Raw genomic sequence first — 23,442 nt, forward strand, 5'->3', positions numbered from 1 at the left:
TTCCTCTCTCCCTGCCCCTCCCTTGCTCACGCTCTGTCTCTCTCTTTCTCTCAAAAATAATGAATAAACATTTAAACAATTATAATAAAGAAGCAGAAGGGAAGAAAAATGTGAAGATCTAGGGAGCACTACAATGAACTGTGACAGACAATGAACTGTGTGGCTTGAGCAGGTTTTCTGAAGGCAGTGAGCTTCAGCTAGTGCATCTTGTATGCACCCAAAAGAATGACATTCACTGTGTCCAAGGGTGTGTGTCTGATGACAGTTTTATAATCAGTCTGTTTGCGACCTCAGAGAACCTGGAAAGCTTAATCTTAGTAGTCTTTAGTTTTGAGAGAAAAGTTGTTTTTTTTTTTAATATTTCACTGCTTTATTTATTATTTCTCATTAAGGAAATAACAGTATGTTCCAGAACTAATCTTAACTTATTAACAGCTAGCTCTTTATGAGGCACTTTAGTAATAATAACCAATGTTTTGTAGCATTGTACAGGTCGAAAATGCTTTCACATCTTTGTTCCCATTTTACAGATGAGAAAACTGAATCTCAGAAATAACTTGTCAAGTTCATACAACTGGTATATGTTAAAGTAGAGACTTGAACTCTGGTCTTTTCCATCATACTGCACATAAATGGGCCATACCTCAGATTAGGAGATCAAAATTGTCAATGAAAATAAAATGAAAATTCAATAAATATGTGTCATTATATTTTACATCAGTCTTAAATTTATGAGTAGATAATCTTATAAAAGCCCTTATATTGTCATTTAATTTACCCCTGCTGATCAATTTCTATTCTACTTAATGTTTATATTCTATTAAATATGATGTCACTGAAAACTTCTGGAATTTGATGAGCTTGTGAGATTGGACAAACAACTCACTCAAAACACACACACACACACACACACACACACACACTCGTAGGCATTTAATTAAATATAAGAACTATATGCAGTAATTAATTTAAGCAATTAATATTTGCTTATTATGTTATTAGTAAGCTACTTTCAAATATTCCTGTATAAGTAGTATGATGTCAATTAAATTTAATTCATACCATAGGGGTGGTCAGTTAGAATAATGTGCTGGCAAATGTTTAGCAACCAGCTCTCAGAGGGGCAGAGTCCTGATTTGTAGTATTTGCTGATTTCCATTGTGTAACTATTCCCACTCACCAGGCCAGTTTCAAGTTACCAGTGTGAGGTCATAGAATGCAGCGTTGGGAAGAGATGTGCACAGTTGACCCATAGCCAGTACAAGCCAGCTCTAGCACAACACTGTGACCTTACAGTTCTTTACTTAGGGATCCAGATCCAGAACACTTCAAATGTTGCTATTTAATTCTTCACCAGAAGGTTTGGTGATAAGTGCAAGGGATGTTGACATAATTTCTGGAGAGTAAGCGAATGATAGGGTGCAAGGGATATACCTGGCTAAAAGATTACACAGGCATCTCTGTCCTTGAAGGAACAAAATGAAGGATCCAACAAAACCCAGAAGACTAACATCTTTAGAGTATGTTCTCAGTCTAGAATTTTGGTCCTGTGTCTCCCTATTTACTCAAGACTCTGTCTGATTTAATGAGAAGTTTTGCTAAATTTTTTATTCAACTATTATTATAAAGCTTGTTGCTGTGCCTAAAAGGTAGAGAGCAGGGACTTCCTCAAGCCCATGGGAATAGCTTGTATGACTATTTTGAAGCTTGCCTGCTAATAAATATTCCTATGAGGCAGAATTTGGTCAGATGTTTACTTTCACTACACTTATCACCTAGTGGTGAGGTCATGGGGAAGAAGTCATAGCTTCTACTTATCTTATATTACCAAATGTGGAGGCAACCGATATTTACCAAAACAATGTGACAATTGTGTAGGGCCAACTTGGCATATATCAATTTTCAATATCACTAAATGCATACTATGCTTGGGGCATTGTAGCACAATAAAGTCTCTGTCTACACAGACCTTTTAGGTTGATTGTACCATGAGTGATTTCAAAATGCAGTGTTACCATTTGTATTTGTAAAGAGTGAAAACAATCTGGATGCTAAGATCACACATACCAGCAGAAAATGGTTTATTCATAATACTGGTGTTGTAGTCAAGATAAATATACAAATCCCTTCACTCTCTTATCAGATAACAAGATCTTAAAGTGTGCAGGTAATATTTAACAGTACTGATTGTGTAGCACCTTGGTGTAATGGGTTTAAAATATGGCTTCCAAATTTCTGACTCTCCTTCCTCTAGATGTGGGAGGTCTATGTCCATTTTCCTTGAATCATTATGGGTTATGATTGCCTGATCAATACAACATGACAGAAGTATTGCTGTGTCAGTTTCTTAAAATATGAATTTGGGAACTCTGGTAAGTCCACAACCAGATTTTAAGAAATTGACTGCTTTCACTCCTATCTCTTGGGATGCTTGCTCTTAGGAACCAGTCTCCGTGCTACAAAGAAGCTTGAACCACCTCTTGAAGAGGACTGCATAGAGAGGAACCATTAGGTAACACCAACCTACCAGTCATCTAAATGAGACTTTTGGGAGGTGGATCACTCAGCTTCAGGCAACAGGGAACAGAGAAGAGCTGCCCCCGCTAAAACTGGCCCCAATTTTTGTTTTAATTTTTATTTGAGAGGGGGAGAGAGATAGATAGATAGAGAGAGAGAGAGAGAGAGAGAGAGAGAGAGAGAATACAAGTTGGGGAGAGGGGCATAGGGAGAGAGAGAAAGAGAGAGAGAGAGTATCTTAAGCAGGCTTCACTCTCAGCACTGAGCCCAACACAGCGCTTGATCCCATGGACCTGGGATCCTGGGATCATGACCTGAGCCAAAATGAAGAGTCAGATGCTCAACCAACTGAGCCACCCAAGTGCCCCCCTCAAATTGTAGATTCCTATGCCAAATAAATGCTTGTTGTTTAAGCCACTAAGTTTTGGGGTGACTTGTTATGTGGCAATAGAAATCTGAAACACCTGGAAATTTCTGCAGCTGTGAGAAGAGGCTAATAGATTTTTCTCAGCACCTAGCCATCTCTCTTTCCTGTTACCTGGTGAATAGTTCACGTGGAGGTAGTACATAGATTTCTCTTGTGTTTTCTCCCTTCTGGAAAGTTTACTTGTCTTCTGCCTGGCCCTTTCTGATGGGAATCTGCATCATACAAAACTCAAGCTGAGGCAGGGATTGGGTATGAATACCTTTCGCACCAGTGGAAGTTTGCACAATCTGTCAGATCTGTAGTTTCTGCATGGGTACTTTTCAAATATGTTAAATTGCATAATTCCTTTTTATTTTTGGTAAGGTATCATCAGTCCTCTGCTAATTCTTCAGGTGTGGACTTATCTTACAGCTCTGTGAATTTCTTCTAAGGGATAGCACCCTGGATGAGAATTTAAAGATGTGAGTAGTTGCTTGGCCAGTGATTATGAACTTGGTCAAGTCATTTGACGTTTCTGGGTCCATGGAGGACTAAGACATTTAGAAGCACTAGGCATTGAGTATATCATGGCCCCTTGATCCCAGATCTAACTGTAAGCAAATACAAAAAAATTCTGATTTTCCCCAAGATGACCGCTTGATGCTTTTTTTTGAATTACCGCCTGTCAAATTTGCTATTTTTTTTGTCGTTGTTCTTTTGGTACCACTTATTAGTCTAGCTAATTGGGCAACAATCTTCTAACTCTCAATTGTCTCATCTGTAAGATGAATAAGTAGATTAGTTGATCTGTTAAATATTTTCAGATCTAAATATTTGATCCTGAAAGTGCTTTTATTTCCTTTCATTTTATTGCTATTTGCTTTGCCCTTTGCTATAACTTTATTGGAGTATAATTGACAAAAAATAAACTGCACAAATTTAAAATGTACCATTTGAGAATTTTTGACACACTTATACATCCATGAAACCATTGCCATAATCCAAATAGTAAACATGTCCATCTTTGCTATAAATCTCCTGTTGTCTTTGGGAAGCCTTCCCTTTCACCCTTATCCACCCCAGTCACCAAACAACTACTGAGCTAGCTGTTTTCTGTTACTACTGATTAGTGTGCATTTTCCAGAATTTTATTTAAATGGGATCATAGAGTATGTATTTTTTTTCTGGCTTCTTTCACTCAGCATAATTATGTTGAGATACAGCTATGTCGTTGCATGTATTAATAGTTCATTTCTTTTAGTTGCTAAAGAGTATACCATTCTATAGTTATGTTTATCCATTCACTTATTGATGGACATTTAGATTGTTTTTAGTTTGTGGCTGTTATAAATAAATCTGCTATGAATGTTCACATATGAATCCTTGTAGGAACATATGATTTCATTTTTCTTGAATAAATATCAAGGATGGAATGACTGAATCAAATGGTAGTTATATGTTTAACACTTCAAGAAGCTTTTCCAAAGTGCTTGTACCATTTTACATTCCCACCTATAGTCTGGGAGAGTTCCAGTTCCTCTAAATCCTTACCAAAATTTTGAATGGTTATTCAAAAAAATTTTAGCCATTCTAAGAAGTATGTAGTTGTATCTTTTTGTGGTTTAAATTTGTGTTTTTCTAATAACTAATGGTGTTGAAAATCTTTTCATGTGCTGATCGGCCATCTGTATATTTTCTTTGGTGAATATCTGTCCAAATTTCTTGTCCATTTTTTTTATTGTTGAGTTTTAAGAAGGTTTTTTTTAATATACTTGTTAAAATTTCTTCATTGGATATATAATTTTAAATATTTTTTTCTCAGTCTGTGGCTTATATTTTCATTCTCTTAATGTTTAGTATGTTCTTAAAGAGAGAGTTTTAACACAGGTGACTTATTTTACAGACTGTTTTATGCTCAAAGAGGAGCATAGATGGATCTGGGATGACAAAAGTAATAGCAAACAATTCAGTGGTTTGGTATTGAGTGTCTTTTTGTATGGTTTTATTTAGTTAGCATTTGTTAAGTGACTTTTCTTTATAAACCATTGTTTTAAAAATTTTTTTTAATGTTTATTTATTATTGAGACAGAGAGAGATAGAGCATGAACGGGGAAGGGACAGAGAGAGAGGGAGACACAGAATCTGAAGCAGGCTCCAGGCTCTGAGCTGTCAGCATAGAGCCTGATGCAGGGCTCGGACTCACAGACCGCGAGATAATGACCTGAGCCGAAGTCGGACGCTTAACTGACTGAGCCACCGAGGTGCCCCTACTTTTCTTTATAAACCATTGTAATATAAATAAGCATTTTGGTAAGTAATGTTTAAACTTGAATTCTGGGCCCAAAGAAAACTTTTGAAAACAGTCTCCAGTTTAGAGAAGACCTATTCTCTTGGTTGTCACTGTATTATGTCTGATCTGTGAATAGTCTATGCTAAAACCCCATGCATGCTATCTGTATTTCTACACCTATGTCGTCATCTGCATCTGTAACTATTTTTATTTCTATATATGTGTGTATGACTTGCAAAAAAAAAATCTAACTTGCATTCACATTCTGCTCATGTCTTTGGTCAGACATAACCATTGGGAACACTGTTATGAACTTAGAAGTAAACTAAATGATAATATAGTACGTGTCACAAAAACCATGTACTTTAGTCCATAGTGAAAACATGGATCTTCTCTCAGGCCTTTATCCAGACAATTATTTATAAAGTAAGATAGATTATAACCAGTGAGGCCATACTGACAGCATGTGGAATAACAGTTTACAATGGTGGGAGGAGAGAGAGATAAAATACAGATCCAACAACTACAATGCACAGAAGTCTGGATTTATTTTATATAGTTACAGAAAGCCTTATAAGCATGAATTCTCCAGAGGACCTTGAGTCATCAAAAACTTATAATAATTTATTTCAGAAATGGTTGAAATAAATTATAACTTCTTAAAAGGAATAAAGTTTTGAAAAGCACATAATTAAATCCTTGATAATATAAAAGAATTTATGTAATGAAAGAATCTGAGGCTATGAAAATGTAAGACTTACAGGAGAATGGAGTCAGAAAGCTGAATGGAGTTAAGGTAGAGTTTATCTTGAAAATTCTTCCACTTTAAATATTCTAAGTACAGAATAGAAAGATACAGTTAATTGGAAGGGAAGAAAGTAATAGTTACTGAATGGATTTCTGGCAGTAATTGAAAAGGGATATTCCCACGCAACCAGTTATTAAGACTCATGAAATTAAAATTTTATCTAACATTTGAAATATTTGATCTAGAAATTTAAGAACAGGTAGGTCTGAAGGAAGGAATTTTATTTCCTCTGTTAGAGCTTTTTAGTGCTTAACAACGTAACTTTAGAAACAGCCCAAACTGTGTTTAGGTTACAGCGTGATCGCTGGGTTTTTGTTTTTGTTATTTTCCAAACTCTAGGTTTCTCATCTGCAAAATGGAACTAGAAACCCCACCTCATGGGATAATGGTGAAGATGACATGGAATGCAGGTATAGGACTTAGTACAGTACCTGGCCCAAGGTTTCCAACACTCAATAAATATTAAATATTACAATTATCATTATTGTTTCTTCTAGGCAGAAATCTGGAAGTGAAGAAGCACTGGAAAATTCAAGTAAAGAACATCAGCTATCAGTCCCATAATTTGTGATTGAGGATTGAGATCAGGTTGTATTTTCATCTGTTTTTGTTTCTTTGGTTTTAATTTAAAAAACTTGAGGAAGTCCCCAGAAATAACTGACCGTTTTTTGAGGGTGTCCCTCGATGCTTGTGGGCTCCATCTGGGTTGCAGCCATTATTTTACCTACTTGACAGATGAGGAGGTCCCTGAGGTTAAGTGTTCTTCACAGCAGACACCCAGGTTGAAGGCGGAGTTAAAGTATGCCCCAGGTCGCATAACTCATTCTCCGTTCAAGAATCTTCCCTAATCCCTGGTGCCATTTGGGAATGGTTTCAAAGGCATTCCAACGGCAAAATCATGCCAGTGCACTGGTTATCAATTATTTTGTTGATCCTTTAGCAAATCCTCAAACTGATTTTTCTGCCCTCCTGGGACACAAATCACAAAGCTGACCTTAACCACTTTGGCATCCCCCTCTACTCCCAAGGCACACAAAAAAGCAATGCAGGGCTAGTGATTTATTGTTTTCCCACACAGGTCACCCTCAAGCCCAGACAGATAGAGAAGATCTGTCTTTAATGAGAGAAATGTACCATTACTTGGTCATAAATTCAACTTAGTGGTAATTTTAGTAGGGCAGCTTGCCCAGGCTTTGTAGAAACACAAATCAAAAATCCCAAATTCCAGGCATATCCTCCTAGAAACTCTTTTGGCAACTCCATTCCCTTTGCTTTTTAAGGAAATCCATTTCCCTAGTTATAGCCCCTAGTTGCTTAGGGTAGATTTGCACAAAGTCTAGAATCACTGTGGCAGCAGAGAGGGGAGTGGGTGGCATGCTGCTGAAATTATTTTCGCCAAGCATTAGGCCCTGACTTCAGTCGTCAAGGAGGCACAAATGAACCGACACGCAGATTCAGTATACAGTCCAGGAGAAGTAGTTCGCAGTAAGAGTATTCAGACAATTCCGTCTAAGGATTTTTTCAAATCCTCATGTCCTTGGCCAATTCTAAACTGACTAATACTAGTCCTTACCACTCTTAGATTGTAGGATGTGTTTTTATCCCCAGAGTTGACTTAGTTTGAGTTGCTGGGTTAGAATTATGTATAGAGTATGTTCAGACATAATACTACCAGACATCTTGCCACACTCTTAGAGGTAGACTCGAATGTATCCTCTTACCTTGTATCATCTCCTGTGCTCACTTCCATCATAACAACCATCAGCTCTTTTGTGCTTAATTATTCACATATGTTGCTGTCTACAATGCTGTGTCCTCCCAGGTGTAGGGTGATGTCATATCTGATTTTGTTCCTCTAGTTTCTAGCCCAGTGTCTGACATGTGACAGATGTATAGTTAACATTTGTTGAATGAACAGAAGTATGAATAAATTAAGTTCATGCCTTTCCAGTAAGGTCTGACTTTGAAGTCAGGGAGGCTGGTAAATTGCCATTTCTTTCTGTTTTCAAGATGATATGCTTGGCTAGGTGAGGCAGTGTTTTGGAAGACAGTGGAAAAAAAAACCAGAACTGAGAACAACTGCCTCCCATAGGTAGGATAACTGAAGTCTATTAAAAATATTACTTCATCAATTTGAACAAATATGTATAGATTGCCAACATAGCTAAAGCACTTGTGCCAGCTACTGAAGAAAATTCAAGGTAACTAGAAATCAAAGAGTTTATAATATATTAATCTTTTGTTCTAATATCCAGTGTATAATGTTATCATAAATTACTTTTTTCCAATAGCATAACTCTCTCCAGAAAAAAGACATGAAATTCTAGCTCTCCTTCTCTGATTTGGTTTTATAGGTGGGTCTGCCGACATTCCTCTCCTCAGTTGTAGGGTGAAGTTTAACTGGCAGTTTATTTGTGTTGCTATTCATCCATCTAGCGTATGAGAAGGTCAGGATTAGAGCAGGAAGGGAGGCCTAGAACACCCATGGGATGGCATGTCTGGATTCTTACAGTTCTCTAGGAAAAATCATGGAGAGATATCATTTGTACACCTTCCATTTGTATGATGTCAATTTACATATGTCAATTATATCACAGTGAAACTGGGAAAAAAGAGTTCAACAATAAGAACTAAAAGACAGTGGTTCTCAGGCTTGGGCAAGCATCAGAATCACCAGGAGGCCTTATTAAGACACAGGTTGCTGGGTGCCACCTCCAGGATTCCTCATTCAGTGGTTCTGGGTTAGGATTCCAGCAGTTGTATTTCTGAAAAGGTCCCAGGCAGTGCAGGTGACACTGACACAGTGCAGGCAGGCAGACCAGCTGATCTGAGGTAAGCTCAATACTTACCTTCTACCAAGTCTTGTTCTGCCATTCTCTTTATAACCCATAGGGTGATTCTATTTTTATGGTTTTGTCAGGGTAGTCTTGGCCTGGGGTAAAAGAAAATCAGTTTGAATTATTTTGTAGCCATTTCTTAGTGATCTAGGGCAAGTTTTTTTTTTTTTTTTAATGTCAGATGTTTTCCTTTTGCCATTTAGCCTATGTACTTATGAGCTGCCTCTCCTGCCATTTAGTTGGAGATAAAAACAATGATAATATCAATGAAAACAACACATAAGCCTACTGTTAACAAAGACATGTATACATGTTAAGTGTTTTACTTACGCCATTGGCCTTGTGTGAATAACTACCTGAAACGATGAATTTAACATTAGCTCTTGGATTTCGTACTTCTTTCCCTCATCTGCTCTGACTAGGAAAATAATTGTAGCTTCAGTCTAAATGGGGAAATATCAGCCAGGTCTTTCTGTCTTCTAGATAGTTCCTGTAGTCCAGCCAAACTATCTGGCTTTCTGATTAAGCATTTTTTATAAAGAGGAAAAAATGTTTCCCCAAGAATCATTTTTAGTTATTTTCCCCTTTCATGATGAAAGGCTTATCTAAAAGCCCAAACTTCATTCAGGATTCTTCCCCATTCATTGTCATCACCCATCCTTCCCTGACCCCACTCATCCCTCAGACAGCCAGGGATTTAAAAATGTGTTGGAAGATTTTAATAGTGTCTGCAGAGGAGAATTATATTCTTCTGTAATGTAGCATTCGGACACTAAGCAGAGAGATAGCACAGTCTGTCTAGCTCATGTAATTAGTTTCATGATACTGTTTTAATTGTGGCACAGCTTAATCATTGGCTGTGCACAGATTATGCCACATAGTTAAAATAATTATGGGGATTTGATAAGATAATACTTTGAATTCATCTGATGCTTCTTTTCCAATGGGCTCCACACTCTAAAATAAGAGAGAACGAAGAAAAATAGTTGATGCCAGCATTTGTCTGCACCTTGTCAGGGCTGGCCAGGGGACGATTATTCATTTCTTCCAAGTTATCTTCCACCTGCCCAAGGTAGCATTTTATCTAGTACTTGAAGATTCTGAAGATAGTGTGAAATGATGCATAACCTGTTTGCCAGCTAATATTTAATACAGTCTATATATCTAGCAACTTACATAAGCTCATGTAGATGCGTTAGTTCTAAATCCAATGTTTTGTTTACATAACTGATGGTTGCTGTATTCATAAGCAGTTCTTTATTTTCAGAAGCGTGCATCTGATCATAGATCTTTCTTAGAACTACTATACAATTTATATGGCTTATTGAATATTTATTTATTCATTCATTCATTTACAGTAGTATGCCTACTATGTGTCAAATGCTATTCTAAACTCTAACAGTAAACATGTTAAGCATAATTCCTACCCTCATGACACTGATGTAGGGGACATTCCAGATGTAGGGGAGCTGACAGTAAACAAACAACAAAATAATGACTTCAGATATTATTAGTCTTATAAGTAAAATAAATCAGGATTAGAGAATAGAAAGTTCCTAGAATGGGGCAATTTTACATAGATTAGGAAATATCTTTTAAAGAAGATAACATCTGAACAGAGTCCTGAGGATGAGAAGGAATTGAACATGTGAAATTTAGGGAAAAGGGAATTCTCGGCAGAAGGAAGAGAAAGTGTAAGGGGCTGAATCTATTTTGAGCTTAGTGGCTCTGGGAACAGCAGGCAGAGTAGACGGGCTAGAGCAGAATGAGTAAAGGGGAGAAATATTGGGCTGGCACAGAAACAGGGACCAGGTCAGAGGGCTGTGCCCCACAGCTATAAGATTGGACTTTAAGGTGATGGTAGGTCTTAGAGGGTTTATATTACCTGATTTACATTTTTGAAAGATCACTCTGGCTGAGGAGATTAGACTTATGAGCAAGAATTGAGATGGGAAAGACTAAAGAATATAAGACTTTTTTTTAGACATTTGAGTTTGAGATAGGTGTTACACATCCAAGTGAGGAATCTAATATCAATCTGGAGCTCAAGAGGTAGGTCCAAGTGGGAGACATATATGTGGATGTTCTTAGTCTTTATATATGGTATTTATTACTTAAGCTGGATCTAGGGTGAGTGGGGAAATGAGGTGAATCAGCAAAGGAAATATATACATCATTGCCCTATCCTAAATGAGGGTTTTTTTTTTTAATTTTATCTTTTCTCTTCTTTTTTTTTTCTTTAGTATAGTTGACACACAATGTTATATTAGCTTCAGGTGTGCGACATAGAGATTCAACAAGTGTATACCTTATGTTATGCCTTTTTATGATGCAGGTAATGAATAATAGGAAGTAACAGAATATGACTTTAATGCAATTTATCTGTTTATTTGTGTGTTTAATGGCAAACAGAGCAAAATTTAGATATTCAAATAAATCTTATCCTTCAAAGGAGCCACTTTGTAGGGCAGTCAATTGGCCTAACAATGCTTCCCTTGCTTAGAACTTTCTTGGAATGATTGGGACTCACTTTTTAGATTTGCTTATGCGACATGAGAAAGTCAGCCTAACTTTCTCATAAAACTTTATCTCATTTTTATTTAAAAAGTAGAACTGGATTGAAAATTTTGTAACAAAATTTTGTTGTTGTTGTTGTTTCATAAAACCAAATATTTCACCATAGAGAGATGAGTTGCGTCATGGATGATTTTAAAATGAATTTGTCACTTGCTTTGGAGAGTCTCAGAAGAGCATCTGGATATGTTTTGAGCAATAAAAGAGTGATTGGGATAAGTATCACCTTCCATGTGCTAATTTGAAGAAAATTCCGTTTATTTGTGTTTGAAGCTTCAATTTTAGTCATTCATTCACTTATTCATTCATAAAAAAAATGTGTTATCTGCCACATGCCAGGTGGTTTTCTAAGCAGTGAAAAGGCAGTTATAAGCAATAAAAAGAATAAGACAATGCTAATTTTCAGGACTTCATTTTTGGCCTAAAAGATTAGTATATCTTAGCCTTCAAAAACCTCATTTCTGCAAATCGCTCCATTAATCAATTTCCTGAAACAAAAACACTTACATGAAGGAATAAAATTTAACTTTATCTTTGCCTTCCCCATCTGTTTTCCTCTTCCTGTTATATTTCCAGAAACCTAACTCTCAACCTCTGATTTTTAACTTTAAAATAATCTGTTCCTATAAGATCTCCCTCAGACATGGAACACCCTATTATCTTTCTTTCTCCCCATTTTGTTACTACAGGATGTTGAGAAATTTCTGGGATTCTAATTTATTAATTAGTTCATAGTAAGGTGTAAATTATTTGATGTTGAGTTACTATGGCCGGAATTTTTATTTTAACAGAAAAAGACTTAGATCAAAGTAATACATCTATAATGATGGAAGGTAAAGCATTTGCAAGGAGTAAAATGATGTATTTCTTGGCTGAGAGCCTTCTCCATGTCTCTGAAATCACAGCCTATACAGCTCACTTAAATTGGCAATCATAATCTCTAGGAACAAGAAACTTTCAGTTTCCCCTTGATGCCACTATTTCTTTTTCTTTTTAAGAGATATTCAGTAGCCTCCAGGACTATATAATAATGTCAGCAAGCAATCCTCATAGTTTTGTTAGAGCAATGGACCAAATTTTGCCTTGGCCTTTGTTTAGCTGGAAGGTGCCTACCCACTGAACTGGGGCTCTCCACTACCATTGCTCCTTCAGCCTTGTGCAGCATATTATTACAATCAGCTTCACTTGTTCCTAGTTCTTTCAGCATCTGTAGTGGCAGCTGGCGCATCTCCCACTTCATCAGGAAGTGCATTCAAGGGTATCCGGCTAGAAAGCTCCCCCAGCAAGCATTTCTTCATATTACAAAATGAAGAAGCAAGGTTTCAGTTGGAGGTATTCATATTTGGGGTCAAGTAAGGTAGAGTAGAATCGGGGAGATCTTCTATCATCAAAATGTCTTCAATCATGGGTGAAACCAGTAAAAAAAAAAAACAACATTATTTTTTCTAGCAGACTGGCATTCCTTTGACCCCGGTTTAATCAGAAAAGGGATGAGCAGAATTATGCAATTGGCACGGCCTTTGTTTGTTTTCTAAATTCTCAAAGAGAATTGCTCTCATACCATGGGTTTCCCTCAAGATCTGCAGTTCTGATTACTATGGTTCACTTTTGTGTGGAGTTTTCTGCATTTTGCCTTTGGACACCCATATCTATCTTTATTCCAGCAGTTAGTAGGAAAATTCCATTGTGCCAATTGTGGTTTTGCTTTTTTTTTCTTTTTCCCCTGAGTAAACAACTTCTGTTGTCCTCCACCTGACTTTACCTCCTGTATCCTGTACTAATGTGTAATTGCTTGTCAGGGAGGCGGTGATGGTGATCGGCACACGTCACCAAACTGTTGTGGTTCATTAAGGAGAAGAGATGTGGTGGTGGAGGTTTAGTTCACGTGAAAGTAACTGTGGCCCAGACAACTAACTTGTGTATTTTCTCCTGGGGGAAGAGCTTTGGGACAACATCTCTCAAGGTCATTCATTGTTGTCTTTTAATTTTTTAGTATGCCATGTGTCCAGTACTGAGTATAGAGCCAGAAGTGTTGCTAGCCTTCAACAGTCTTTGGCAGATATTGAGATAGATGTGTCTCTTGGAGAAAGACTAACTGGAGTGTGATATGTTTAAGGAAGCTAACAATTATCGGGTACTTACTTTGTGCCAGGTGATATGCTAGGAATTTCTGCATGTGTTATGTCCTAAAGTTTCAATTATTTTTGTGCATATTAGTTAGAATATCGATTTTATTTAGTTTTATTTAAGTCTTGTTTTTATTAATTTTGTCTGAAATGTTACCTATGTCATTTTGTACTTGAGGGAAAGTGAATTTGATACTCTAAAAGAGCAGTGGTGGTAGTAAATAATTCAGAATTAGACCTGTTCATGAAGTATATAAATTCAAAATGCACACATACATTTAAATTACAGACTTAGGATCAGTCAACACAACAACCAGGGTAACTCCCAGAATTTGGTACTCTGGTACTTATTGAGACCATTCATCAATATTTCCAGACATCCCCCCTCAGCAATACCCTGTGCCATATAACATGTTAGTAAGTAATACTCAGAGTCAGACTCTATTTTCCCACATCCTTAAAATTAGATGTGGCCATGTAACTTACTTTGGCCAATGAAATATGAGCGGATTGATGAGTATCACCTTTAAGTAGAAGCATTTAAAGCCAGTGTACAAATTGTCTTTTTATCCTTTAGCCATCATGACCAACAGCATTCCAGAGGGAGAGGCTCTGCCGGCCAAATCCCGAGAGAGGATAACACGAAGCCAAGTTCACTACTGACCCAATATTACATGAGTGAGAAATAAACTCATTCTAAGACATTGAGATTTGGGTATTGTTTGTTATTGAACCACAACCTAGATCATTCTACCTAATAATGTAGGCTCCATCCATCCAGAAAGTAGAAACCCCCAAAAGCCCTTCCTAAATGTATCTGCTTTCCTTATATGAGTGGTTTAAGCAGAGGTTTGAACAGACCAGCCCCTTGTGATGATTGGATAATCTAGAAGTTAAGAGGTCTGCGCACTCAGGCTGCCTCCGTTTGAGTAGTAGCCCTGCTATTTTCTACCTGTAAAGACTTGAATGAGTCACTTAATCTCTGAATCTCAATTTCCATATTTGGAAAATTAGGACAATTAAAGTTCCTACCATACGAGGCTATTGTGAAGTGAGGTAAAATAATATATTAGAAACACTTAGCTTGGAGGATAACCCTTTTAAAGTCTTGGGGAAAAAGGGAAATGGGGAGTTACTAAAAATGGACATGAAGTTTCTGTCAAGCAAGGTAAGTTAGCTCTAGGATCTGCTGTACAGCATTGTATCTAAAGTTAATAATCACATATCACACACTCAAGCATTTGTTGAGAGTGAATCTCACTTTAAGTGTTCCTTCTACAATAATTAAAAATAAACGTTAGCTATCATTCTGTTATCTGGTACCATTTGAGACTGGCTTTATGGATCCTGTCTTCTTACAGGATTTTTTGGGTAACTGATCCTTAAAGTTGCTTCCAGCTCTAAAACTCTATGCTTCCATGAAATACCTTGCTTTCTGGTCTCTAACTTTCCTTAGAGTGGCTTTCGCTATGGTTTGAGTTTTGTGGTACATGAAGGAACAGATGCCAGCAGAGTTTCTTTGGCTTAGCAAGAAATCATCTACCAAAAAATCAATTTATTCTGCTTCAAATTTCTCCTGGTTGTCCACTGCATCATTTCTTAAAGTTGTTCCAGAATTCTACTTGACTTTGTAGTGCTTGATTGTTTCTCATTCTGAAATATATTTTTATTTTTGGCCTTTGACACTGGACAACATAAATTTTCCTTTTAATAGACTTGCTCATGCCTGTAGTAAATAAGACCAGGACTATGTCAAGGAAATTTCCCCAAGAGATTATGGAGGTTTTTGATGGTAAGTGTACTAAGATCTAGAGACTGAAGAGGGGAGAGGAGAAACTCTTCTTGTTAGACACATAGTAACTTTAATATTATACCGAAACATTTCATATGCACATACTTGTAGAATTATTTCTGATTTGCTGTGTGTATTTGCCAGTGCTCTCTTTGGGAAAGAATGCATTGTCCCCTGAAAACGTAGTCATCATTGGCTAAAAATGTTTTGTTAAAATTAAAAAGTTCAGTCTTAAGTATCTCATTAGTGTGGTTGGTATCAGTGACTGTTGCTTTGAAATGCCGATGTGGATTGTGAAGCTGTGAACAGGACTGCACAAGGAAGATGGCATTGTCCAGGATGAAGGAAAAGGGCAGGACCTGTGTCAGATGTGAGCGGGTAATGCCAACGTTATTTGCAGAAAAGATGATGAGGGAGGAGAATGGTTGAGTTCCTGGGACAATAGCCTGAGAGCTCAGGGAAGTGGAAAGAGTAGAGGGCAGGAAAAGTGACCCTGGGGATGGGGGTGGTGAGAAATACTGGGCAGGAAGAGGGAGATCAGAGAGGATGCAGAATAAAGGCAGGGCAGCAGACAAAGCGCCCAGGACCAAAAGCCAGAGAGAATCCCAGTTTGTTTAGTCCAGAGACAGGAAAAAGGACATCCTCTAAAGGGACCTAGGTTAAGGGCTGGAGGGAGAAGATAGATAACAGGAAAGAACCCGGCTTCTCTAGGGACCCAAAGAGCAAAGCCTGTCCCACCATCCCATCCTCCCTTTATTCCTGCCCTAACCTTTCTCATAAGACAATAGCTTAACTTGAGTCTAGAAGGTAGAAATGGAACAAACAGTCTGACAGGAGAGAGAACCTGATCCCTGAAGCCAGGAGACTGTCAGGGAAAGCCTGGCAGAAAGGCCACCATACTAATGGAGACTGCAGTCTCAGGCCAGGAAGAGCTTGTCTCATACTTTGAAAGCATTCCTTTATTGAATAAGTGGGTATGTGGAGTGGGAAGCATTGAACTTGAGCTGAGCTTACTAGAAACGTGGCATTCTATTTCAACTGTAGAAGCTGAGACTGTAAAATTTCCTCACAGGTGGGAAAGTTTTTTGTCTGGAGTTGTTGCCCAACAGATACTGTGTGAGGGAGAGGACCCCAGAAGCTGAGTCAGATGTGAAGTGGGGGTGGAAAGAAAGAGGAGAAGAAGCACCCCGTGTTGGAAAGCAAGTGCATTATGACAATTCCCTCTTTTCTCTCCCCCAGCTCTCAGATTGGGTGAGTAATGGGGAACTCAGATTGGGAAATCATCACAGTCGGGTTACTTTCACATGATGGCATTTTGTAATTTGATGTAACATTTCCACCATCTAGGCTGTATTGGGGGGAGGGAGTCGCTGAAAATCCAAAGCAAATACAGGAGCAGTTTGGAAAACAACCAGTACTAGATGAATTTCCAGAATCCTCTGTCAATTCAATGTCACGAATCCTTAGCTATTCTTCCTTTGCATTGTTTATGGATCCAGGTTGAATCAGATCTAATTTAATCTTAAGGGACTTCAATCGCCCCAGTTTGGGTAACTAGATCCTTGACTTGCATCTTTCCCTCTGAGGGGCCTTCTCAAACATTTTCTGGGGGGATAGGTTTGGGTGCTGTTCCTCGAACTCTGGTTTTCTACATATTAGTTATATCCTTAGGAGAGTACCTTACTTCTCTGAACTTCAGTTTTCTTGTCTATAAAATAGTTCACCACTACTACCATATAAGGAAATTCTGTGAACTGATTACATGATGTATTTGAAAAGTGCCAAGGCATGTGGCATACAGAAGTCCTTCTTCAGTAACTATGCCCCTTCTTCTCTCAGAAGGCCAGACATGTAGCATGTCATCTTTGCCCCAGTAGCCTGGGGGATTTTGCCCCAGAAAAAAGCAAGCCAGCATTGTGTGATGTTCTCAAAGATTGCTCCAAAGACACAAGCTTTGTCCTAATAGCTGAACAGGCATAAGTAATGGACAGTCTCATTGTTGCTTTCAACCCCAGTAGTAGACTTCTTCTTAGAGCTCTGGCTGCCTGAAGCAGTCAGCCACTAACCCCTTCCTCCTCACCAGGAGTACAATGGAGAACTGGTGATAGAATTGGTGAAAATGGGCACCCATACATGTATGTTTTATGTGAGTTATACTTTCCTAGGGTAAACTTAAAGGAAATAGGTTTTAGCAAGACTGGGGATGATATCAAATAGGGGCATTTGCTGAGTGTGGCTTTTCAGGAACCCGCAGATCCTAACAGGGGATCCATTTAGGTACTTCTTCAACCTTTGTCCAGGACACCCCAGAGCCCAGTGTGGTGACCCCATGGTTACACTGGCATTGCATTCCTGTCTTAGCCATAGGTTATAAAATAATTTATTGGATGTCACACAAATGTGACCTTAATGATGACTTATCTTTTAGGCCGAGGCCTGGAAGAGACTGAGTACTTCCAGCCTTGCTGTGACCTCCCCGTGCCTCCAGTATTTGTGCAGGGTGATGTGATTCAAGTCAGCAGTGTGCATAGTGTGGAACCCCATACCTTTTGGTGTACCTCAAAGAGTTCATACCATCTTCATGCAGGGAGCGACATATACCAGGGTCCCTTGCCAATTGGTTTTCAGGTAAGTTTGGCCAGTGCGAGGTACTGGTGGAAGACTGGAAGGCAGGATGTACCAGAGTATTTCTCCTCCATTTTGCTTCAGATGAGGCCTCCAGCACTAGCTGCTTTTGTTTGCTTGTTTATTTATGCAGTTTCAGCTCTTACTGGTCAATCCCATTCTCTGTGTTCCCAGCTACTGTGGAGTGTTCCCTATCACAGTTCTAAATCTCACCCACTGGCTTCAGTTCCTGGCTGTGGTAATGCCACATCTTCCCTGTGTCCCTTCGACCCTAGATGTAGTGGTGGCTTTCTGTTCTTGCTAATATATTAGTTGCCTAACCATCCTTCCTTGGCTTCTCAGCCACACTCTTCCATCACCTATGTAACCAGTTCCTTGTTTGAACCAGTTCCATTGTTCCTGTTTGAAATGCTTCTGGCAGGTCTGTGTTCCTCACTAGACACTGAACTGCTATACCTCCTTGAGTCAGTGCTATTTTGTCATCATGTTGGACCTAAGGCTCTCAGGCGAGGTTTGTAGTCTCCTGGGCCATGCACTGGAATATAGGCAATGTTTCCTTTCAACAGTTAGGTTTCCCTGAACATACTGTGGGTTTCATGTACCCTTTCATGACCCTGTGAGGGAGACAGGGTGTTTGTCGTTTCTTAGTGACCTACTTTCTATAAACACTAGTTAAGCTTTTTGAGATTGTCCTTGTGCTCCTTCCTATTGGTTACATTAATTTCTTTTGAGGTAAATAAACTGCTCTTAGTTCAACACCCATTTTCCCTTTTTCTTTGGTTTATGATATACACTCTTTGTTATTTCTCTGGACTTTGCAGCTAGAGATAAACCTTTAAATAAAACAAATAAGCACAAAGGCAAAAGCAAGCCAGGGATGCAGAGCATTGAAGACCACACAGATCCATTAAAATGATCAGCAGCTGCATCTGATTTCCAGGGAGAGCAATGGCCACAGGGCTATCAGCAATGTACCGTGATAGGGGTGTGGGACATCCAGTGGTAGCGGTAGTGGTAGCGGTAGTGGTAGTGGCAATGGTGTCTTCACCAGCCAGGTTCTGTAGCATGATTTTGAATTTGATCCTTGAATGTGTAGCATCTGAGTCTGGTTTTCCGACTTTCCTAGAGATCTGGTGAGCTACTCTATATCGTTTTTTTGGTAAATCATACAAAATTTGTTTCTGATATTTATAAATTAATAATAGATACAGAAATTGGAAACATGCACAGTATTTTCTGATCCATAAAAGCCATACGTTCAGGTGTGCCCAGGTGCCCTCTAATCTTATGTGCTTTCAGATTAGATCCATAATATCTGAGTTCCATATAAATATTTCACTAAAAGTGCCTGTGATAATTAGATGATTAACATGATCTGTCCTTTGAATGCCAGTAGGTCTTTGACCTCAGCTATGCCAATGGTGCCCATTGGGCTCATTAGTTAAGTGGCCATGGCAGCAGGAACTAACCTACTAGTTTATTTATGTGGAATTCCCTTCACTAAAGATTTCCCAGAATCACCAACTTGCCAGCTCTAGTGACCAACCTTAACCTGAATGACTGATACCATTCCTGTCATTCAAATGGTGGAAGGTTCATCGTATTTGACTTATTTTGTGGAGGGAGAAGTAGTATGTCCTCGCTAAAATACACACTATTTGGATTTACTTCCCTTCTTTCCATGCTTCTGCCAAAGCCATCATCTGCAGATACTCTGAACACCTTGTTCACTATCACAGTATCTCACCCAGTGTTGTTTCTCACAAAGAAACTCATAGTTTAGGAAAGGAAGCCAATGGGCTGGTGCCCATGGAAATTCATAGTCTTATCATAAATTCTGTCTTAGAAGCACCTGGCTTTTTACAGTAGAATGACTGAAAGAAGACTCAGTTGTTATGCCAACGTAAAGTCAACATCTTGAAATGTTGGGGTGCCATCTTAGAGGTGAGATCAACTTGTGTTTGATATATACTGTAGGCCCTTGCAGAAAACATGGATCCAAGGACCAAGGTGAAGAAATGTGAGTGCCGTTTCTCACAATTATGTTTAATATTATGGTCATTATACTGTGACTCTATGCAACAATTGTATAAAAGCTTTAGTACTTGGAGAAGACATGCGTCCACCAGAAGAAACAACAGAGACTGCCATTCTGCCTTTCCAGGCTCCTTTTACCACTGGACCAGGAAAATATAGGCCATAGTATTGGCTGGGGTGCCTGATGTGAGTGATCCTGGTTATCAAAGTTTTCTGATATACATTCTGCTATACAGTGGGATCAGAGAGGAATATGAATGAAATCCAGGTGAAACTCCCAGGACTTCCCTGTTCAGTCATAAATTAAGGGAAGCTATTTCAATTCTGTCTAAGCAGGAACCACTGAGAGCTCAGATCCTTCAGGAACAAAGTTTTGAGTCACTTCACAGTAGGAACACTGGCCATCTGAAAAGAAAGTAAAGGGATGAATAGTGGAGGGTTGAAATAATAAATATTTGCTATGGTCTCCTTACCAGGGAAATCATAGTTTGAGAGTACACATGAAAAGAATAGGAGACAATCTGCATTTTCAGGAACATAAAGGAAACCCTCCAAAGGTTTTCTTTTGCAACAAGAATAAAAGCCAAAGAAAGCCCATGTGAGATGGGCATCCCTCTTACTTCATTTCATTTCACCCATTGTCTGCCATGTTAAAGCTTACCAGGGAGGTTCATTCTAACCTCAAGGATCTGTACTACCTGTTCCTCCAACCTGGAATGCCCTCCTTCTAGATATCCAAATGGTCTCATTTCTCACTTTATTTGGATCTCTGCTCAAATGCCCCTCATCAGTGAAGCCTTCCTTGGCCACACTATATGAATTGTACTGTCCCATTTTCTCTCTCTACCTCCTTAACCATGCTTTAGTTCCCATTACAGAACTAATGACTATATTGCATATTAGATAATAGGCATATATATGTTTATTATCTGTTCCTCTCCAGTGGAATATAATCTCCATGGGGACAGAGTCATTTTGTTTATTGTTATATCCATAGGGCCTAGAATAGTGGAGGTGTTCAAATATTCATTGAATAAATGATTTAATTAATTAGTTGATTAATTAATGCCATAAATAAAATGTATTACCAGACCATGGAAAGACTTGGGAATCAGATGAGATGTTTGTATCTCTCAAAGTTCAGATAGTTTAATAAGCATAACATAAAAGATGTTTTAGGGAGTTTTTGAAATTTCTCAGAGTCCTTTGCTATCTTCCAAGCTCTTTAGTCATTCAGAATTCTACTAAGGCTTATTCTACTCTGAAAATGCTTTTAAGTTGATCTCTATTCTTCCCAAACCACCTCCAAATTTCCCTTCTGAGCATCCTCAATTCCTTTTTCCAGAAAACTACTGACTTCTGTGTGTGTGTGTGCATTTTTTTTAACATTTTCTTCTCTAGGTGATATATCTTGATTATTGAGCAGCTGTTTCATAAAGATGGTGGGAAAGGGCCTTATATCTTTGTTATCACCCAGCATCCTGATTAATGTCCCTGTTTGCTTCTGCATATCAGCTTTTGAAGCTATCTGAAGCTTTTGCTTTCATTATCAGAACGTCCACACTGCTACTCAGAGGGTTGGCTTTCGTGAAATATAGTATGGAGTTAACTCTTTACTGGCCCATCAGGGCAGTCAAGGTGGCCTTATTTTTCCATTTGTTCTGTCTACACTATCCTGCTTCTTCAAGATTGGTCCAGAAATGTCTGCCGCTTTTCCATGCCTCATTTCTTTTTCCTTTGAGCTCATTTTACATATATAGTTTCTACCTCACATTGAAGCCCTTGCTTACATACTATTAGGCATTCTATTTCATTGGGGGATTCAAACTCTTTTCTTTCTCTAGGTAGTTACCATTTCCCACTTTCTCATCAGCAACATCTCTCTCAGTAATCATCAATAGTGGAGAATTTGACATGCCCCAATTGCATTCTATTTGAAAGCCTCTGCTGATTTAATTTGTCTCAATTATCTTTCTCAACTTGTAACTTCTGGGATCCTTGACTGTATCTCATGTTTCTATAGTATTTCTCCAAATAGTGGCTTAACATATGGGATAGTGCTGGGCATATTGCAAGTACTCTTTCAACAAAAAGCAATTGATTGATAGATTTCTTGATTGATTACTAATTAAGGGTTTTACTGAAATTTAGGTGAATCATGATACACACACACACACACACACACACACACACACACATTTGAATACCTTTACTTCTATTCCAGACTTTCAGCAAAGCTGTTCTTGGATTGATGACCTGACTATGTATTGTAGATGGGGGTCACACAGCTCCACAGAAAGTCCAGTTTTAATTCTTCAAGCATTAACTCCCATTTCAAGTTTGGCAAAGACCAAGCATCCTGTCACCCTCAGGCCTCTTCTAGCCCAGCCTCTGGGGAAGTGGAAGTGCTACTGGAGACCAAGTTCAACAATGTGGGTAATCCATCCATCCGTCCACCCACCCACCCACCCACCCACCCATCCTTCCATCCATTATACCTATGCAATAAAACTCCAGTAAAAACTCTGGACACTGAAGCTGGGTTTCCCAAGTTGGCAATAACGTGTCTGTGTCGTTGCACATTGATGCTGGGAGGGTAATGTGTCCTGAGGATGACACAAGCTTTGCACTTGGAACCCTCCTAAACTCTACCCTATATAGTTTGTTTTAATCTCTGTAACAAATTATGACTGTGTATATAATAACTTCAGTGAGTTCTGTGAATCTTTCTAGTGAGTGATCAAAACTGAGGTGGTGGGAATCCCTGAACTTGCATTTAGTGTCAGACATGAGTGAAGTCTGAGAGACTGTGCCCTGAGACTTTGCAGTTTGACTAACTCTGGTAATGACACCCTCACATTCCCCTCATTTCTCAGTTTGAAACATGACCAGAATCACAACTTTACATTGTTGTAGTTTGGGAGAGACAGGACTGACCTTTTCTTTTGTTCTGATTTATTTTTCCACCCACTCAGTCTGTGCCAGCTTTATTTCTTCAGCCCTTTCTCAACTTCTGGTTTCCCTCTTCACAATGTCCACTACCTTGTACTCAACCTTGCTCAGCTCCACACTTCCTTTTTCCAGCAAACTACTGACTTCTTTATGTGTGTGCATTTTTTTTTTTGTTGTTGTTGTTAACATTTTCTTCTCCAAGTGATATATCTTGTGATAGGAACAGCTGCCTCTCAGCTGGTGCAATTCACTATTTGTGTTCTCTAAAAGTTAGACATGACCTTCAGGGACCCAGGGATGACCAATACCCAAACTTCAAATCTCCCTCACTTCCTATCAGATATGGATTTGGTGCCACCAGGATGGGTCGTTAGGTGCTTGGCTTTCCTTTGCATTAAACACTTTTTCTACCCATTCTCAGCCACTTCCTAAAGTTGCTTAGCCAGGTGTTTCATAAACTTGATTATAAGGATCCCCT

At 38.6% G+C, this 23,442-nt stretch overlaps 1 long non-coding RNA gene across 1 annotated transcript; it reads left to right on the forward strand.

Annotated features, from left to right (window-relative positions):
- The first annotated feature begins 1,270 nt into the window (after positions 1–1,270).
- Positions 1,271–6,605, forward strand: LOC125920451 (uncharacterized). Its single transcript, XR_007457055.1, has 5 exons — positions 1,271–1,520; positions 2,442–2,512; positions 3,308–3,405; positions 6,361–6,431; positions 6,519–6,605. It is a non-coding gene; the product is annotated as an uncharacterized LOC125920451 (long non-coding RNA).
- The last annotated feature ends 16,837 nt before the right edge of the window (positions 6,606–23,442 follow it).

Source organism: Panthera uncia, chromosome B4, assembly GCF_023721935.1.
Source record: "Panthera uncia isolate 11264 chromosome B4, Puncia_PCG_1.0, whole genome shotgun sequence".
NCBI lineage: Eukaryota > Metazoa > Chordata > Mammalia > Carnivora > Felidae > Panthera > Panthera uncia.